Source organism: Pongo pygmaeus, chromosome 2 (genome assembly GCF_028885625.2).
Source record: "Pongo pygmaeus isolate AG05252 chromosome 2, NHGRI_mPonPyg2-v2.0_pri, whole genome shotgun sequence".
NCBI classification, from domain to species: Eukaryota; Metazoa; Chordata; class Mammalia; order Primates; family Hominidae; genus Pongo; species Pongo pygmaeus.
The window spans coordinates 39661135-39680794 of record NC_085930.1 but is presented as its reverse complement, the minus strand read 5'-3'; positions in this window follow the sequence as shown (position 1 = coordinate 39680794).

The window sequence follows — 19660 nt, the reverse complement described above, 5'->3', positions numbered from 1 at the left end:
CTACCAAAGACTCACTAGCTTTTTTTCAAAAACGTGAAAAACAATCCTAAAATTTATGTGGAACCACAAAGGACCTTGAATAAATAAAATAGTCTTGATAAAAAAGCTGAAGCTGCTGACCTCACATATTCTAATTTTAAAACATATTATAAAGCTACAATAATCAATATGGTATGGTACTGGAATAAATTCAGAACTATAGACCAATGCAACTAAATAAAGAGCCCAGAAATAAACCCATAAATAAACCCCTCTATATGTGGCCAAAGAATCTTCTGCAAGGGTGCCATATTATTGCAAAATGATACTAAGAAAACTGGATATGCACATGTAAAAGAATGAAATTGGACCCTTATCTTGCAACATACACAAAAATCAACTCAAAATGGATTAAAGACTTAAATTTGAAACCTAAAACTATAAAATTTCTAGAAGAAAACATAGGGAAAAACTTAGTAATATTAGTCTTGGCAATTATTTCTTAGATCTGACACAAAAAGCTTAGGCAACGAAACAAAAGTGGGCAAGTGAGAGTATGTCAAGCTACATCAAAGCTAGTGCACAGAAAAGGAAAAAAATAATCAGATTGAAAAGTCACCCTATGGAATGGTAGAAAATATTTGCAAAACCATGAACAGAATGAAGAATCTGTTATATCTGATAAGGGGTTAAAATCCAACATATATAAGGAATTCCTACAACTCAATAGTAAAAGAACCTCCCTTCTGCCAAACACACACACACACACAGACACACACACACTAAAGTAGGTCAAGATCTTTGACACATAAGTGGCCAAGAAGTATGTGAAAACATGTTCAATACCATTAATCATCAGGGAAACATAAATCAAAACCACATTTAGATATCACTTATACCAGTTAGAGTGAACATTACAAGAAAAATTGAAAATAGGTGTTGGCAAGAAAGTGGAGAGTTGGAATCCTTGTGCACTGTTGGTGGTAATGTAAAATCTTGCAATCACTAAAGAAACAGTTTGGAGGTTCCCAAAACAATTAAAAATAGTGTTATCATATAATTGAGCAATCCCACTTATAAGTATTCCTCTAAAGCAATTGGAATCAGGATCTTAAAGAAATATCTATACTTCTGTGTTTATTACAGGATTGTTTACAATAGCCAACATCAATAGGTGAATGGAATAAAATATGATCTATACATACAATGAAATATTATTGAGCCATAAAAACAGGGAAATTCTGCCATATGTTACAACATGAATGAACCATGGAGGCACTATATTAAGTGAAATGAGTCAGTCATAGAAGGACAGATACTCCATGACTCCACTTATATGAAGCATTTAAAGTAGTCAAAATAAAAGAAACAGAAATGGTGGTTGCCAGGATTTTGAATGAAGGAAATTGCAAGTTGCTGTTTAATGGATATAAAGTTCCAGTCATGCAAGATGCAAAATGTCTAGAAATCTGCTTTACAACATTGTATTTAGAGTTGACAATATTGTATTGTACACTTAAAAATTTAGGCCAGGTGCGGTGGCTCATGCCTGTAATCCCAGCAATTTGGGAGGCCGAGGAGGGCAGATTGCTTGAGGTTAGGAGTCGAGACCAGCCTGGCCAACATGGCGAAACCCCATCTCTACTAAAAATACAAAAAATTAGCTAGGCATGGTGGCACATCCCTGTACTTCTAGCTACTCAGGAGGCTGAGGCAGGAGAATTGCTGGAATCTGGGAGGCAGAAGTTGCAGGGAGCCGAGATTGTGCCACTGCACTCCAGCCGGGGCAACAAAGCGAGACTCTGAAAAAATAAAAATAAATAAAAAATAAAAGTAAAAATTTGTGAAGAAGGTAGAGCTCATATGGTATGTATTTTTTTACAAGAAATATAATATCAGAAAATTGAGTTTAGCAATATATAAAAATGCTAACATATCAGTACAAATATGGTTTATTCAAGGAAGCAATATTGGTTTAACATTTGAAACTCAAATAAAGATAAAAGTCTTGTTTTTCTCATTAGTAAGTAAAAAAATTTGATAAAATTAAAAACTTTTATGAAAAGTTTCAGTAAGCTAGAAGTTAAGGAAAACTTCTCAATCTGAAAATATCTGCAAAACATCTAAAGGTAATGGAATACTTAATAGTAAAATATTGAATGCTTTATTTCTTAAAGTCTGAAGTGAGACAAGAATATTATATCTTCTTTTCAACATTATACTGTGGTTCTAATTAGTAAAATAGTGCAAAACGAAGACAAACATAAATATTGAAAATGTAAATGTAAAACACATTATTTGCAAACAATATGGTTTAGATATATAGAGAATTCAAAAAACAATCACTGAGAATGCATAATTAACAAGTGAATTTAGCACTTTTGTTGAGTAAATGGAAAATATAAAAATTAATTACATTTCTTTATACTTGTAACAAACATTCAAAATAGCATAAAATATCAAATATCTAAAAATAAATACAAAATATATGCCAGACCTTTCCCCAGAAAACTACGAAACATTTAAACAAAAAATTTTAAAGATCCAAATAAATGGAGTTTATTTAGATAAATAGAATATACAATATTCATGGAACAGAAGACTTAATAGTGATAAAATGCCAATTTTCCTTAAACTGATCTTTAAATTTAAAGCAATATTGATCAAAATTCTGACAACATTTTTTTTAAAAAGCTTGCAAGATGATACAAAGGACATAGCATAGTTAATATGATCTTGAAAGAGAAACAAATAGTTGGAGGGCTTATATTGCCTGATATCAGTATTTAACACACAACTACAGTTATCAAGGCAGTGTTGTATTGATGTAAGGATAGAGCATAAATTTGACAAATTTTGATGATGTATATGTTCATGTAATCTATATCCTAGCTCCCAATCATAATATAAAATAGTTTTATTTTCTCAAAAAGTTTTTACTTGCTTTTCAGCCAATCCTCACCCTCCATCCAGAGAAAACCACTATTATGATTTCTATGACTGTGGATTTTTTCTGTCCTTGAACATTATGTAAATGGAATAAAATAGTGAATACTCTTTTGTCTCTTTTTTTTTCTTTTTTACTTAAAATAATGTCTGAGGGATTCATTCATGTTGTTCACGTTGTTGAGAGTCTCAGTAGGGTTTTTTGTTGTTGCTGTTAAATTGCTGAGCAGTATGAATATGATATAAACATAATTTGTTTTTCCACTATCCTCTAGATAGGCATTTGGGTTCTTTGCAGTTTTGGCTACTATGAATAAAGCTGCTATGTAAATTTATGTACAAGTCATTTCATGAGCATATGCTTTTAATTTTCTTGGATACATGCCTAGGAATTGCTAAGGCATGGGCAAACTATATGTTTAAATTTATAAAAAGTGGACAGTTTTCCAAAGTGATTGTACCATTTTTTTACTCCCACTCACAAATTTTGAGAGTTTTATTTATTCTACATCCTTGTGAATATTTGTTGTTGTCACTCTTTTTTTTTGTTTTTGAGACAGAGTCTGGCTCTGTCGCCCAGGCTGGAGTGCAGTGGCACAATCTCGGCTCACTGCAAGCTCCGCCTTCTGGGTTCACGCCATCTCCTGCCTCAGCCTCCCGAGTAGCTGGGACTACAGGTGCCCGCCACCACGCCCAGCTAATTTTTTATATTTTTAGTAGAGACGGGGTTTCACCGTGTTAGCCAGGATGGTCTCGATCTCCTGACCTCGTGATCTGCCCGCCTCGGCCTCCTAAAGTTCTGGGATTACAGGCGTGAGTCACGGCACCCTGCCTTGTTGTCACTCTTTTAAAAAATGTTTTGTATAGCAATTCCTTGATGACTAATGAGGATTACCATTTTTAATGTGCTTATTTGCCTTTCCTATATCTTTTGTAAAAAGCCTTTCAAGTTAATTTCTTTTTAATTTTCCATTTAGTTGGTATTTTTCCTATTGATTTTTGGAAGTGTTCTATACATTTTAGATATGAGTCCTTTGTCAGCTACTTATTACAAGTATTTTCTTCCAATCCTTGGTTTGCTTATATATTTTAACGTGTTTTAAAATAATATTTCAAGTATTTTATTTAACATGTAAATGAAGTAACTGGTAAGAATTTTTTTTTTTTTTTTGAGATGGAGTCTTTCTCTGTCACCCAGGCTGGAATGCAATGGCATGATCTTGGCTCACTGCAACCTCCGTCTCCCAGGTTCAAGCGATTCTCCTGCCTCGGCCTCCTGAGTAGCTGGGACTGCAGGTGCGTGCCACCACACCCAACTAATTTTTGTATTTTTAGTGGAGACAGGGTTTCACCATGTTGGCCAGGGTGGTCTTGATCTCCTGACCTTGTGATCCGCCCGCCTCAGCCTCCCAAAGTGCTGTGATTACAGGTGTAAGCCACCGTGCCTGGCCACTGGTAAGAATTTTTAACTGGTTCATATGAAATTTTGAATTAGTCATTCTGCAGGGGATTGGTTTCAGCACTCCTTGTGGATTCCAGAATCCATGGATGCTCAAGTCTGTTGTATAAAATGGTGTAGTATTTGTGTATAACCTGCATGCATCCTTCCATATACTTTAAATCATATTTACATTACTTATAATACCCAATACAGTGTAGATGCTGTATAAATAGTTGTTATACTATATTTTTTAAATAAAATATGTATTATTTTATGGTTGTGTTATTTTTTATTTTAAAAATATTTTCTATTTGTAGTTAGTTGAATCCACTGATGTGGAACCTGCAAATACAGAGGACCAATTGTGTAGAGGTTTATATTCTCTACTGAACAAAATTCATTTTCATTGTTATGAACAGAGATCATTTTATTGCTAAGAATTATTTTAAAGGCTTTCAGTTTTCTAGAAGTTAATCACTACCCCTATGGAGTTACAAAATTACCCAGTCAATAGAAAGATAAGAGTTTCATACCCCCGTAGAGTCAGAAAATTTTAGGGGATCTGCTAGGCAATGCCTAGTACTCCTTTAAAACAATCCCTAGCACACTCTTTGGCCTATTTTCAAGTCTTGGACATTTTCTTTCCAGCAGTACTTCCCTCTCTGATCCCCTATGACCATAAATAATCTCTAAAGATTATTACTTTTTCCCTTTTATTTTTAGTTGACATATAATAATTGTACCGATTTGTGGGATTCTGAGTGGTATTTTGATACATTGTGTAATTATCAAAGAGGGTAGTTAGCATATTCAACACCTCAAACATTTACTATTTCTTGGTGTTGTGAACATTCAAAATCCTCTCAATGTAGCTTTTTGAAAATATGTAATACATTATTATTAGCCGTATTTACTGCACAGTGCTCCAGAGCACCAGAACTCATTTTTTTTAAATCTAGCTGTAATTTTATATCTTTTAAACAACCTTTCCCCATTCTCTCCTCCTTCTTACCCTTCCCAGCCTCTAATACTCAGTTGTACTCTATACTTCCATGGGCTCAAAACAGTTTTCTTGTTTTCACATATGAGTGAGAACATGTGGTATTTACCTCTCTGTGCCTGACGTACTTTGCTTAACATAATGTTCATCAGGCTTACCCATGTTGCTTACCCACTTGACAGGATTTTATTCTTTTTTATGGCTGAACAGTATTCCATTGTGTATATATGCCACACATTGTTTATCCATTCATCCATCAATGAATATTTAGGTTGATTCCATGTCTTAGCTATTATGAATATTAAGTACTGCAATAAACATGGGGTTGCAGGTATCCCTTTGAGATACTGATTTATTTTCCTTTGAATAAATATCCAGAAGTGGGATTGCTGAATCATATGGTAGTTCCATTTTCACTTTTTTGAGAAACTACCATACTCTTTTCCATAATGCTGTATAAATTTACATTTCCACCAGCAGTGTATGAGTTCCATTTTCTATGCATTCTCACTGGCATTTGTTATTTTCTGTCTTTTTGTTAATAGCTATTCTAACTGGGGTGAGATGATATTGAGCGTGGAAGACATTATGTTAAGCAAAGTATGTCAGGCACAGAGAGAGAAATACCACATATCTCACTCATATGTGAAAACAAGAAAACTATTGATTTGCATTTCCCTGAAAATGATGTTGAGCTTTTTTTTTATGTTTGTTGGTTATTTGTATGTTTTCTTTTGTGAAATGTCTATTCAGTTTCTTTGCCCACTTTTTAAAGTGGCTTTTTATTTTTATTTTTTGCTGTTGAGTTGTTTGGGTTCCTTGTATATTCTGGATATTAGTCCCTTGTCAGATGAATCATTTGCAAATATTTATTCCCATTATATAGATTGTCTTTTCACTTTATTGATTGTTTCCTTTGTTATACAGAAGATTTTCAATTTAATACAGTCCCATTTAACTATTTTTGTTTTTGTTGTCTGTACTTGTAAAGTCTTAGGCATAAAATCTTTGCCGGGACTATAATGTCCTGAAGTGTTTCTTCTGTTTTTTTTTTTTTTTCTAGTAGTTTCATAGTTTTGTGTTTAAGTGTTTAATCTATTTTTAGTTGATTTTTGTACATATCGAAAGATAGGGATCTAGTTTTATTCTTCTGCATATGGATATCCAGTTTTCCCAGTACCATTTATTAAAGAAAGTGTCCTTTCCGCAGTGTGTGTTCTTGGCTCCTTTGTCAAAAATCAGTTGGCCGTAAACATGTGGATTTATTTCTGGGTTCTTTATTCTGTTCCATTGTTCTGTGTGCCCATTATAATACCAAGACCATGCTATTCTGGTTCAGCTTTTTTCTCTTGCCCAGTATTGCTTTCACTATTCAGAGTCCTTTGAGGTTCCAAACAAATTTTAGGATGGTTCTTTCTATTATCATGAAGAATGTCATTGATATTTCGATAGGGATTGCACTGAATCTGAACATTGCTTTAGACAGTATGGTTATTTTAACAATATTAATTCTTCCAATCCATGAGCATAGGATGTCTTTCCATTTGTTTGCGTCCTCATTTTTTTTCATCAGTGTTTTGTAGTTTTCATTATAGAGGTCTTTCATCTCTTGGTGAAATTTATTTTTAGGTATTTTGGGTAGATATTGTAAATGTGATTGCTTTCTTAATTTCTTTTTCACTTACTTATTGGTGTAGAAAAATTCTACTGATTTTTGCAGGTTGATTTTGTAGTCTGCAACTTCACTGAATTTGTTTATCAGTTCTGAGAGGGTTTTGGCAAAAGTCTCTAGGCTTTTCTACATATAAGATCATATTGTCTGCAAAGAGGGATAATTTAACTTCCTCTTTTTTCAATTTGGATGACTTTTATTTCTTTGTCTTGCCTAATTGTTCAGGCTGCCAGTATTGGAATACATTGAGTAAGAGTGGTAAAGTGGGCATCTTTGCCTTGTTCAAGTTCTCAGAGGAAAGGCTTTCAGCTTTTCACCACTGAGTATGTTAGCTATTTACTTGTCTTATATGGCTCTTATTATGTAGACATATGTTCCTTCCATGCCTAATTTGTTGAGAGTTTTTATTAGGAAGAGATGTTGAATTTTGTCACGTTCCTTTTCTGCATCTATTGAGCTCATCATATGGATTTTGTCCATCATTCTGTTGAAGTGATGTATCACATTTATCAATTTACATATGCTGAACCGTTCTTGCATACCTGAGATGAATTCCACTTGGTCATTATGTATAATTCTTTTAATATGCTGTTAATTTGATTTGCTAGTATTTTGGAGAGGATATTTGCATTTATATACATTAGGGATATTGATCTGTAATTTCCTCTTTTCTGTTTTGTTCATGTCTGGTTTTGGTATCATGGCAATGCTGGCTTGTAGAATGAGTTAGGAAGAATTCTATTCTCTTCAATTTTTTGGAATAGTATGAGAATTGGTGTCCTTTAAAAGTTTGGTAGAATTCAGTGGTAAAGCCATCTGATCCTGAGCTTTTCTTTGTTGGGAGACTTTCTGTTACAGATTCAATCTTGTTACTCATTACTAATTTGTTCTGATTTTCTATTTCTTTCTGGTTCAATATTGGGAAGTTGTATATGTCCAGAAATTTATCCATTCCTTCCAGGTTTTTCAATATTTAGCTTGTAGTCATTTGTAATAGTTTTTAATGATGCTTTGAATTTCCATAGTATCAGTTGTAATGTCTCCCTTTTTATTTCACTTATTTGGATTCTCTCTCTTTTTTCTTGGTTAATCTAGCTAGTGGTTTATCGATTTTGTCTGTCTTTTCAAAATACAACTTTTCATTTTGTTAATCATTTGTATTGTATTTTTTTGTGTCTATTTCATTTACTTCTGCTCTGATCTTTATTGTTTTCTTCCTTCTACTTTCAGCTTGGTTTGTTCTTGCTTGTCTAGTTCCCTGAGGTGAATTGTTAGGTTGTTTATTTGAAATCTTTCTACTTTCTAATGTATGCATTTATTGCTATAAACTTCCCTCCTTGTACTGCTATTGTTATAACCCATAAGTTTTGGTATATTGTGTTTCCATTTTCATTTGTGTCAAGAAATTTTAACAATTTATTCTTAATTTCTTTATTGACCTAATGGTTGTTCAGGAGCATATTGTATAATTTCCATGTACCTGTACAGTTTCCAAAGTTCCTCTTGTTGTTGATTTCTAGTTTTATTCTACTGTGATTTGAAAAGACTTGATATGCTTTCAGTTGTTAAAAATTTGTTGAGACTTGCTTTGTAACCTAACATATGGTCTATCTTGGAGAATGTTCCATGTGCTGATGAGAAAAATGTGTACTCTGCAGCTGCTGGATGAAATTTTCTATAAATGTCTTTTAGATCCATTTGGTCTAAAGTACAGTTTAAATCCAATGTTTCTAAATTGATATTTTTGTCTAGATGTTGAAGTTCTCAACTGTTGTTTTAGTAGGATCCATCTCTCTCTTTAGCTCTAAGAATATTTACTTTATATATCTGGATGGTCTTGTGTTGGGTGAATATATATCTTTATAATTGTTTTATCCTTTTCCTGAATTGATACCTTTGTCATTAAATAATGACCTTCTTTGTCTCTTTTTATGTTTTTGCCAAATGGGATATGCACATTAGCCCTGCCTCCTATCTGCCATCTTCTTCAAGTGTGTTTTGTGTGTTTTCATGATAGTAGACATTCTTTTTTGCTTTCAGGTATAGGACTGAAGCATTTCTTTTTTTTTTTTTTTTTTTTTTGAGACAGAGGGCTGGAGTACAGTGGCACGATCTCGGCTCACTCACTGCAAGCTCCGCCTCCGAGGTTCACGCCATTCTCCTGCCTCAGCCTCCCGAGTAGCTGGGACTACAGGCGCCCGCCACCATGCCCGGCTAATTTTTTGGTATTTTTAGTAGAGACGAGGTTTCACCGTGTTAGCCAGGATGGCCTCTATCTCCTGACCTCGTGATCCGCCCGCCTCAGCCTCACAAAGTGCTGGGATTACAGGCATCAGCCACCGCGCCTGGCCGGACTTAGGCATTTCTTATAGGGTTGGTCTAGTGGTAATAAAAAATATGGAATGCTTTATAAATTTGCATGTTATCCACTCACAGGAGCTATGCAAATCACCTATCATTTTAATTTTAGTATATGTGCTGCCAAAGTGGTCACTAAAGCTTATTCTTGACCACACACAAAAAAGTCAAGTCCCAACAGATTTGGTCAGGTTACTTATTTAGTAACACCCATGGTGTTAATTATATATGTCTCATTGATTTTTTCCATAAATCTAGAGTTGTGTAATATACAGTAACTACTAAGTCTAAGGGATTTATTTCATCCTGAAATATTTATAAGGCTTCTCGGATTGGAATTTTTAAATCCTTTATTAACTGCTAGCTGTGAACCAAATATCTCCCACCCAAAAAATTATACCTTGAAATCCTAACTCCACAAATAATAGTATTAGGTGAGGCCTTTGGGAGGTGACTGTGTCATGATTTAGTCCTCATGAATGGGATTAGTGCCCTTATAAGGGCCTAAAGAGACCAGAGTTTTCCCTTCTGCCATGTAGTGACACAGCAAGAAGATGACCATCTATGAGCCAAGAATCATGTCCTCACCAGACAACAAATCTTCTAGCACCTTGATTTTGGACTTCTCAGCCAAACTGTGAGAAATAAATTTCTGTTATTTATAACCTACCTGATTTATGGTGTGTTATTATAGCAATTTGAATGAACTAAGACAGTGCATTTCTATCTTGAAACTAGGAAGCAAAGCCCCAAAACTCTCTCTACCAGATTTTACCTCCAGTATTTATAGATTGGATGAATTCCTTTTCCTAGCAATTCCCAAATTTTGTTGTAGTTCCTGGTCTGCTGAGTAACATTTTTACCACCTGGTAGACTGAGACCTTATGAACACAAGTACCAGACCAACATTCCTGAAAAGGCTTTGTAGGTATTGAGTTCACATACGAAGTTGGAATTATTCCTCCTTAATATGGGGTTTACCATTTGTAATAAAAGTGAGTAATGCAAAATCAGACACTTATTGAATCTATGTAAATAATGAATGTTTCTGTGAATTGTAAGGAGAGTGTGTAAAGGTGTCTGCATTTCCAGGGGTCAGTGAGAATCAAGGTTTCTTTAAAAGCTTTCATTTTTGTTTATAAAAAATCTATTTTGGGTTAGATATATCTTAAAGAGAAGAAAATTTTTTCTCATATAGCCATAAAAATAAAACATTATAAATATTACCAAAATATTTCAGATATTACATTTAAATTTTTCTCTTTAACATATTCATTTCTATAAAATTAATTTTTGTTCCACTGCATCTTGAGTCAGTAGTTTGCTTCATGACTGGAAAAGAATTCTTGTGACTCTCAGTCCACTGTTATCTAAAAGTAGTCTGAGTAATGTCATCTTCTAAGTCTGAATTCAGAACTTTGTCCTTTGAAGTAAAATATTAGAATGATAAGTAAAATTGTCTATTAAGATTTTATAGATCAAGCTGGGCTCAGTGGCTCATACTTATAATCCCAGTAAATTGGGAGGCTGAGGTGAAAGGATCACCTGAGAAAAAAGTTTGAGAGCAGCCTTGGTAACATAGCTAGATCCAGTCTCTAAAAAAAAATAATAATAACAAAAAATTTAGCTGGGGCTATTGGCATGCACTTGTAGTCCCGGGTATTTGGGAGGCTGAGGTGGGAGGATAGCTTGAGTCCAGGAGTTCAAAACTGCAGTGAGCCATGATCATGCCACTGCACTCCAACCTGGGCAACAGAGTGAGACCCCAACTCAAAAAAAAATTTCACAGATCAATTTGAGGAAAATTGTACCTATAAATATTGAATATTCTGATACATTAACATGTATATCTTTGTATTCATTTAGATTTTCTTTAAAGTATTTTTGGCAGTGTTTTGTAGTCTCAGTAGAAATATCTGGCATATCTTTTAATTTTTTTGGTATTTAATGTTTTGGGTACTCTGTTAGTCCATTTATATACTGCTATAAAGAACTGCACAAGACTGGGTAATTTATAAAGGAAAGAGATTTAATTGACTCACAGTTCAGCATGGCTGAGGAGGCCTCTAGAAACTTACAATCATGGTGGAAGGTGAAGGGGAAGCAAGGCACCTTCACAAGGCGGCAGGAAGGAATAGTGCTGAGTGAAGTGGGAAGAGCTCCTTATAAAACTGTGAGCTCTCGTGAGAATTCTCTCACTATCATGAGAAGAGCATGGAGGAAACCGCCCCATGATGCAATTACCTCCACATGGTCTCTCCCTTGACATGTGGGGATTCTGGGGATTATGGGAATTATAATTCAAGATGAGATTTGGGTGGGGACACAAAGCCTAAACGTAGCAGATACTAACTTTTATTTCTCAGAGAAAAGTGGAAAGTAGATAATTGAGAACTTTAGGTAATATAGAATAGAAAACTTTTAGCAGCACCAAACCTCATGAATAAAAACAAAACAACTTTTTGCAGCCACTCGTATTTCTTTACATCTTCTGTCTTAATGCTGCTATAATGAATGGCAATAGACTGTGTGGCTTATAAACAACACAGGTTTATTTCCCACGGTTCTGGAGGCTGGAAGTCCGAGATCAGGGTGTCAGCATGGTTAGGTTATGGTAAGAGCCCTCATCCAGAACCCAACTTCTATTTAATTTCTCACATGGCAGAAAGGAACAAGAGAACTCTGTGTGGGCTCTTTTATTACTTTTAATAGCAAAAACTGCAAGTACTTTTGCACCAACTTAATACTTCTTCACATAAATTCAGGGATTAGCTTATTCATAACTTTAATATTTTTAAGGTGAAATTTGGAAGAAGGATGTTAGGGAAACAAACTACAGCCCCAATATCTGCACTTGATATTGGGGCTAAACCTGATAATTTTCTTTTTAGTTTCCATTCTCCGTTTCAAATTCAGCTGTCACACTGTTAGATCTCTGTAGCTTACTAACTGGTGTGACTCGAATCTTCCTTTCAGAGTGGTCTGAAACTTTGGTAATCACTTTCAGTCCAGGGCTCCTCCAAATGTATATTTACAGCTACAGTGGGGCAAAGGACTATCAGTTGGCATCCAAGAAGATCGCCTGGGTTCCACTTGTATTCGTCCCTGTCCCTATTATGCAAACCACCTCTACCTCTCTTATTGTTCACAGTTAACTACCCTGGGCAGGCAAGAAGAGAAGTTACCATATTGCTCAGGGTATTTAACTGTGAACAATAACTGAAATGATTACTAATACTACTGAGCTACACAAAATATACATTTGGAGAGAAGGAATCCAAAATGTCTAGCAGAAGCTATATCTTGTAGTTCAGTTGAACCCTTTCTTTGTCCACTGGCAAGAGTATGCCCCCTTACTGTCAATTAATGCTTCATATGTTTTGAAGTTGTGTTATTAGGTGTATACCTCTTTAATATTGTGGTTTTTTTTGATAAATTAACTTTTTGTCACCATGAAATGAGTCCTTTTTTGTAACATTTTTGTCTTGACATCTATTTTGTATATTGATATAGCTACTTTAGTTTTCTCATAATTATTGTTTGCCTTAGTATCTTTTCCCTTCTTTTTAACCTATTAGTATCTATAAATCTAAATATGTAAAACTGAATACTGTTCACGGGAGACATTTTGAGCATGTCTCATATAAACAGTGTTTAGTTTTGGAATTTTTTCCCAGTAACTTTTAACATAGTTATGGTATGATTTTGGTACAAGTCTATCATCTTACTATTTGTTTTCTACTTGTATCAGTAGATCTTTGTTACTTCAATTTAAATTTTCTACCTTTCACTTTTTAAGATTTTTATGCCAAATATCATTCATTCAAAGGTTGAGATTGAAGTAACATATTGGTTGTTCTGAAGTCCTGAGAATAAAATCCCTTTTCTAGGTTATGTGATTAAATGAGGTCCTTATCATTTATTGTCCTTAGCATATTTTGTTGAGATAAGGCTGGGCAACAGCTATGATTATATTGAATTCAACCCCCTTTTAGCTTGTAAATATTTGAGTTTAGAGTGAGTTGGCTGCACTTTCCAATATCTTGGTTATTCTACGGATTCATCACCTTTAGGACTCAAAAATCCAGTGATTTTGAGAATGCACAGGATCATGTTTTCAGATCCTCCTTTACTGAAGATCTTTTTGCAAAATTTAAGGGTATTGTTGGTGGAGAGAATTATTCGACCAGCAATTTGTTTCATGCTTGGACGTTTTTTATACTCCAGTTCAGTCACATGATCATTCAAGGTAATTCTGACCTCTCTTATTTTCCATAAAATCTTTCTATCTTTAGCACCTCTCACTTTAATTTGCCATAGCTAAACCAGATACCTATATCGAGGTATGGAAGAATTCAGTACGTACAAATGCCAGTTTATCAAGGCTTCTTTGAAGCATCTAATCTTCCTTAGTCACGTTAAAATTATAACTTTTCTTTGGTCTAGGTTTTTCTCATTGTTACCACAAGAACCAAGGTTTTTTTCGTCTTTTACATTTTAACCAGAAGCAAAAAGGTATTATATTCTACCCAGCATTTCTTGGTGTTAGAGCTTGAGAATTTTTAGGTTATCTGAGTTTTCCGTCTTTCTGAAATAGATATGGAAACCACAGATTTACCTTTACAATATGGCTATTAGAGAAATAATATATTAGGGTTTAAAACATTGACATGCATTAAAATTACCTTTGAAGTTTATAAAAATATAGATACTTTGGTCCTATCGTGGATGATTCAAATTCACTCAGTTTTGGGCTAAATCCAAATGAAAATTATGTGGTTTCCAAATGTATTTTCCAAAAGCCTCTCAAGGTGATGTTGATGCAAACCACAGTTTGAGAAAAATGGTCAAGTAGATGAATGGTGGCCTAAACATTCACAATATTTATCTATTCTTTATCCCCACTGTCCAGCACAATGATGGCAAGTGCTCAATTTGTACAAATGGATGAATGCATTTATTATGGGCAATTGGTTTTTCATGTAAATCAGCATGAGATAATTTAGACATTTTAGATGTTCTTTCAATAAACAAAACTATAGTCATATTAGAAGACTGAATCAATTTACTTCTTCTGATGAGTTTATCAATGTGCTCCTTGTTGCTTAATCCTTTGGACACCTCCTTACATATTATATTTGACCTCACTATAGAAATGATGCTATCCTTTCTCTTCGTAAAACAATTTTTCCCTTGCCTTTGTTTACATCATAATTTTCTGGTTTCTCCCTACCTAGTGGCCACTTAATTTGAATTTTTAATTCTTTTCGCTTCCCCTGTTAAAATATGAAACTTCTAATCTGCATTTGAAACTCATCATAGTTGTTTCAGTAATCTCAAGAGGTGATGTGGTTTGGCTGTGTCCCCACCCAAATTTTATCTTGAATTGTAGTTCCCATAATCCCCACCTGTTGTGGGAGGGACACAGTGGGAGGGAATTGAATCGTGGGGATGGTTACCCCCATGCTGCTGTTCTTATGATAGTGAGTGAGTCCTCACAAGACCTGATGTTTTTTTAAGGGGCTTTTCCCCCCTTGCTTGGCACTTTTCCTTCCTGCTGCCATGTGAAGAAGGACATGTTTGCTTCCCCTTTTGCCATAATTGTAAGTTTCCTGAGGCCTCCCAGCCTCACTGAACTGTGAGTCAACCTCTTTCCTTTATACATTACCCAGTCTCAGGTATGTCCTTATTAGCAGCGTGAGAACAGACTAATACAAGAGGGGTGCAGTAAAATTCTTGCAGTGAAAGAATTCACTATAAATTAATCATAATTCTCCTCTCTTTCTCTCCCTCTCCGTGTATGTATTGTCTATCAACAGTAAACATTTATTAAGGTTTTTTTTCTGTGCTACTTGCTGGGAGTACAAAGAGCCTTAAGATACCATCCTTGCCCTTAAGGAGCTTATAAATCAAATAAATAGGGATATTTTGTAATTCTGAAAGAATTCTGAGAATGCTGCCCTTAGCTATGAATACAATTTCTTTCCTCCCTGAAGCTTTTATACATTCTCCTCTTCACCCTCTATTTTTATTTTCTTGAAAATTTGTTTTAAGGACTTAGCTCTCTTCGCATATGGGAATATGTGATAGGAGAGAGGTGAAAGAGAAGTGGGGAGGAAAAGTAAGGGAAGAAAGAAGGGTCTCAAGGCACATGGCTTTCTGATTCTTTACTGTAAATAACATAAATGCAATTAAAATACATTACAGTGACCAGGTGCGGTGGCTCAAGCTGTAATCCCAGCTTGAGTAGGCCAAGCTTTAGTAGGCCAAGGCGGGTGGATTGCCTTAGGTCAGGAGTTCAAGACCAGCCTGGCCAACATGGAAAAACCCTGTCTCTACTAAAAATACAAAAATTAGCTGGGTGTGGTGGCGCATGTCTGTAATCCCAGCTACTCAGGAGGCTGAGGCAGGAGAATCACTTGAATCCAGGAGGCTGGGGTCGCAGTGAGCTGAGATCATACCACTGCACTCCAGCCTGGGTAACAGAGCGAGACTCTGTCTCAAAAACACAACAACAACAACAACAACAAAATTACAGTATTTTAACTTTCTAAAGGGTTCATAGAATTTCATCCAATTTTATTTTTGCAACATTCCATTTTACTGTGGAAAAACTGGGTCAGGGTGTGCCTGTGTGTTTACCAGATGCCTCCATCCTTCAGGTTTTAAAGCACATTTCTTTTACTTAATACATTATTAATTTGGTCCTAGCAACAATCCTCTGAGTCTTTTGCTTATGAAACAGGAAGGAGGAGTAGAATCAAGCATGTTTGAAAGGCCGAAAAAACACCCTGCTAAGTTTGAATCCTTGTTTATTTACTTGCTAGCTGTGTGACTTCCATTTCACTTCCATGAGCTCATTTTTCTGTTAAATATGAATAACAGTTCCTATTAGTAGAGTTTTGTGCCTAGCCTGTTATATTCTAAGTGTTGGTTCATTTTCTCCTTCCTCTGAATTGGATCAGTTCTTCCAAACACAGAGATTTTTTTTCATGTAAAGAGGTACTTTTCCTAAACAAAGACAATATTTTCGGTTCTGTAATTCACCTGCAGATTGGGTTGGCCCTGCATTTAGGAAGGTGGATGCTAACTACATCTTTCTTTGCACTAGACTGGTGTGGCTGTGTTCCTTTCTTTCATCTGACACAAAGTCTTAGGGAACATATTATCCTGTGCAAAACTGATTTCTAAATAATACATCAAAACATCCTAGATAGAAGTAATCTCCTGAAAACAGAAAAAAGGGACCTGAAATTTATTATATGGTGTGTGCATAGCTGCACAATTTCTAATCTGGTAAAAGTTCAAATGTAACAATTAGTGTCACACTTCACCTTATTCAGAGTGTTCTAAAGCTTATCTGCCACGGGCAATAATAATCAGGATCCAATAAAAGATGTTGGAGCAGATGGAGGTACTACAGTTTCCAATTAAACTCCTCTTTATTAAACTTTGTATTCTCTCATGATTTAGTGAACTTACTTCAGCTCTCTGTCACCTATACAACTTATATTTGTGTTTAGCACTGCTCTGTAAGTTTGCTTACTTTCTAAGGTAGAAAAAAGCTTTATGTAAATGGAGAGTCTCATCTTTTCTTAATCAAATAGTTGCAAATGATATTTTGTTTTGCAGCAACAAAAAGAGAAAGAGAAAAAGACAATTGATATTTATTGAGCATTGGGAATACCTGGTAGGCATTTTTGAGTAAATCTACTCTTGAGTAATTTGCTGCATTTAATCCTCTTAACTATACTATGAGGAAGAGGTTGTTTCTTATTTATTGACCACTTTGTTGATGGCAAAACGGAAACTTGGTGTTTGAATCAGTGAGCAGATGTGAAAAAAACAGAAAGATCTTCCTAGCTGTTCATAAAATCATATTGCCAAGGGAAAGGTAGGAGAGATTTTATAATTAAGAATGTAGAGAACCTTATTAATAACAACATCTTGTTTTATTACAAGGAAAAATAATATATCTATGTATGTATGAGTCAAAAGAACTAATATTTTTAAAACTCTAGGAGACTCTTTTACATGTAAATATTATCACCACGTGAAGTGTTTAACAAACGTGTGTGGACATCACACAGTCAGATGCTGTGTTCGGCACTGAGGCTTAGTGATGGTATATCCGGAATTGGTTCCTTCTGGTGGGTTCTTGGTCTCGCTGACTTCAAGAATGAAGGCGTGGACCCTCACAGTGAGTGTTACAGTTCTTAAAGATGGTGTGTCCAGAGTTTGTTCCTTCAGATGTTCAGATACCTCTGGAGTTTCTTCCTTCCAGTGGGTTCCTGGTCTTGCTTGACTTCAGGAGTGAAGCTGCAGACCTTCGCAGTGAGTGTTACAGCTCTTAAAGGTGGCACGTCCGGAGTTGTTTGTTCCTTCAGGTGGGTTCGTGGTCTCACTGACTTCAAGAGTGAAGCTGCAGACCTTCGCCATGAGTGTTACAGCTCATAAAGGTAGTGCGGACCCAAAGAGTGAGCAGCAGCAAGATTTATTGTGAAGAGCAAAAGAACAAAGATTCCAAAGCGTGGAAAGGGACCCAAGCAGGTTGCTGCTGCTGGCTGGGTGGCCAGCTTTTAGTCCCTTATTTGGCCCCACCCACATCCTGCTGATTGGTCCATTTTACAGAGCGATGATTGGTCCATTTTACAGAGTGCTGATTGGTGCGTTTTTATAGAGTGCTGAATGGTGCGTTTTTATAGAGTGCTGATTAGTGCGTTTACAAAGCTTTAGCTAGACACAGAGCACTGATTAGTGTGTTTACAATTCTTTAGCTAGAGAGAAAAGTTCTCTAAGTCCCCACCTGACCCAGAAGCCCAGCCAGCTTCACCTCTCAGTGGGAAACAGAGACTACATGTCTGCTTTTGTAGAAAGATTAAATACAGATATTTATGAGATTTCAGTTAATGCTTACTTATTGTTCATTGAGGGAATGAGAATTTAGTTTACTTGATTAGTCTGAGGCAATTAACAAGGCAGAAAAGATCCACTAGTTATGGGATGCACAAAGAATTCTTAAGAAGCAAGTGACAAAAAAGCTGATGTATTTTCCTAAATAAGTCCTAGACCCTGAAAAGGAATATGGAATGAAAGGTGAAAGGGCCAGGTGCTTTCAGTGTCTCATGAAGAAGAGCATGGTTTAAAAGCATTTAGGATTCCTCAGAAAGTAGAATTTCTTTCTATGTCACTGTATTTGCTCCCTCCAAATTGCTGTTCTTGGACTTTTACTGAGGCAGTCCAGCTACTCAATAAGTAACACCTGCTAACAAAATATTTCTGTTTTCCTCACGAGCAAGGGGCAATTAACTGTGTTAAACATAGTCTATTTGATATGTCATTCTACATATAAAGATTCAACAATTGTGTGTTGGGACATGAATTCTCCACATAGGGTAATTCGAGTTAAACCAGTAACAGCTTTATAGTCGATAGCTTAAGTGCAATGTTAATGTCTTTTGTTTCCAGAATTAAAAAAATAGGTTTCAAGATACAGGGAAAGATGCAGATCCCATGAAGTAAGGCAAGCATTTATAATTTAGTATAGAAACCAATGAGCAGTCTAACAAAATGATATCAAATGCAAGCAGGAAAGGGGTAATAAAGGAAAAATAAAACCAGAGATTTTTCAGTATTTTTTGAAAAAATATAAACAAATGTTCAAATCATTGTTAAGACTGTTGAATTCATCTAACATGTAGGAGTGTTGAAATGGTTCAAATATCACAAAAATAATCAGTTGGAGAAAAGGACTTATAGGGAAACTTTAATTAGAAATATAATTGGGGAGGACCTTTGTTACCACATGACTCATAACACAGATTTGAATATAGCATAGTTACATGACTCCTCAAATGAAACTTTATAATAAAATTATAAACTGCTCTGGGTAGATCATAAAATGTGTGTGTGTGTGTGTGATTACTGATCTATATATGAGGATTTATTCATTGAATAGCGTATTATTAGGATAAGTTGATATGCTGTCAAAAAAGCGCTTTGCAAAATTATAGTAATAAAACAAACTTTCTGTTTATAAAATTGTCAAATGACAGAAGGGATCACAGAAGATGGTTATTATGATGCCATGTGTGTGATGAAATTATTTCAGTTTTGACTCTAGACTATTAAGGAAATAAGACCGGGCACGATTGCTCCGATTGCTCATGCCTTTAATCCCAGGACTTTGGGAGGCCAAGGAAGGTGAATCACCTGATGTCAGGAGTTTGAGACCAGCCTGGCCAACATGGTGAAACCCTGTCTC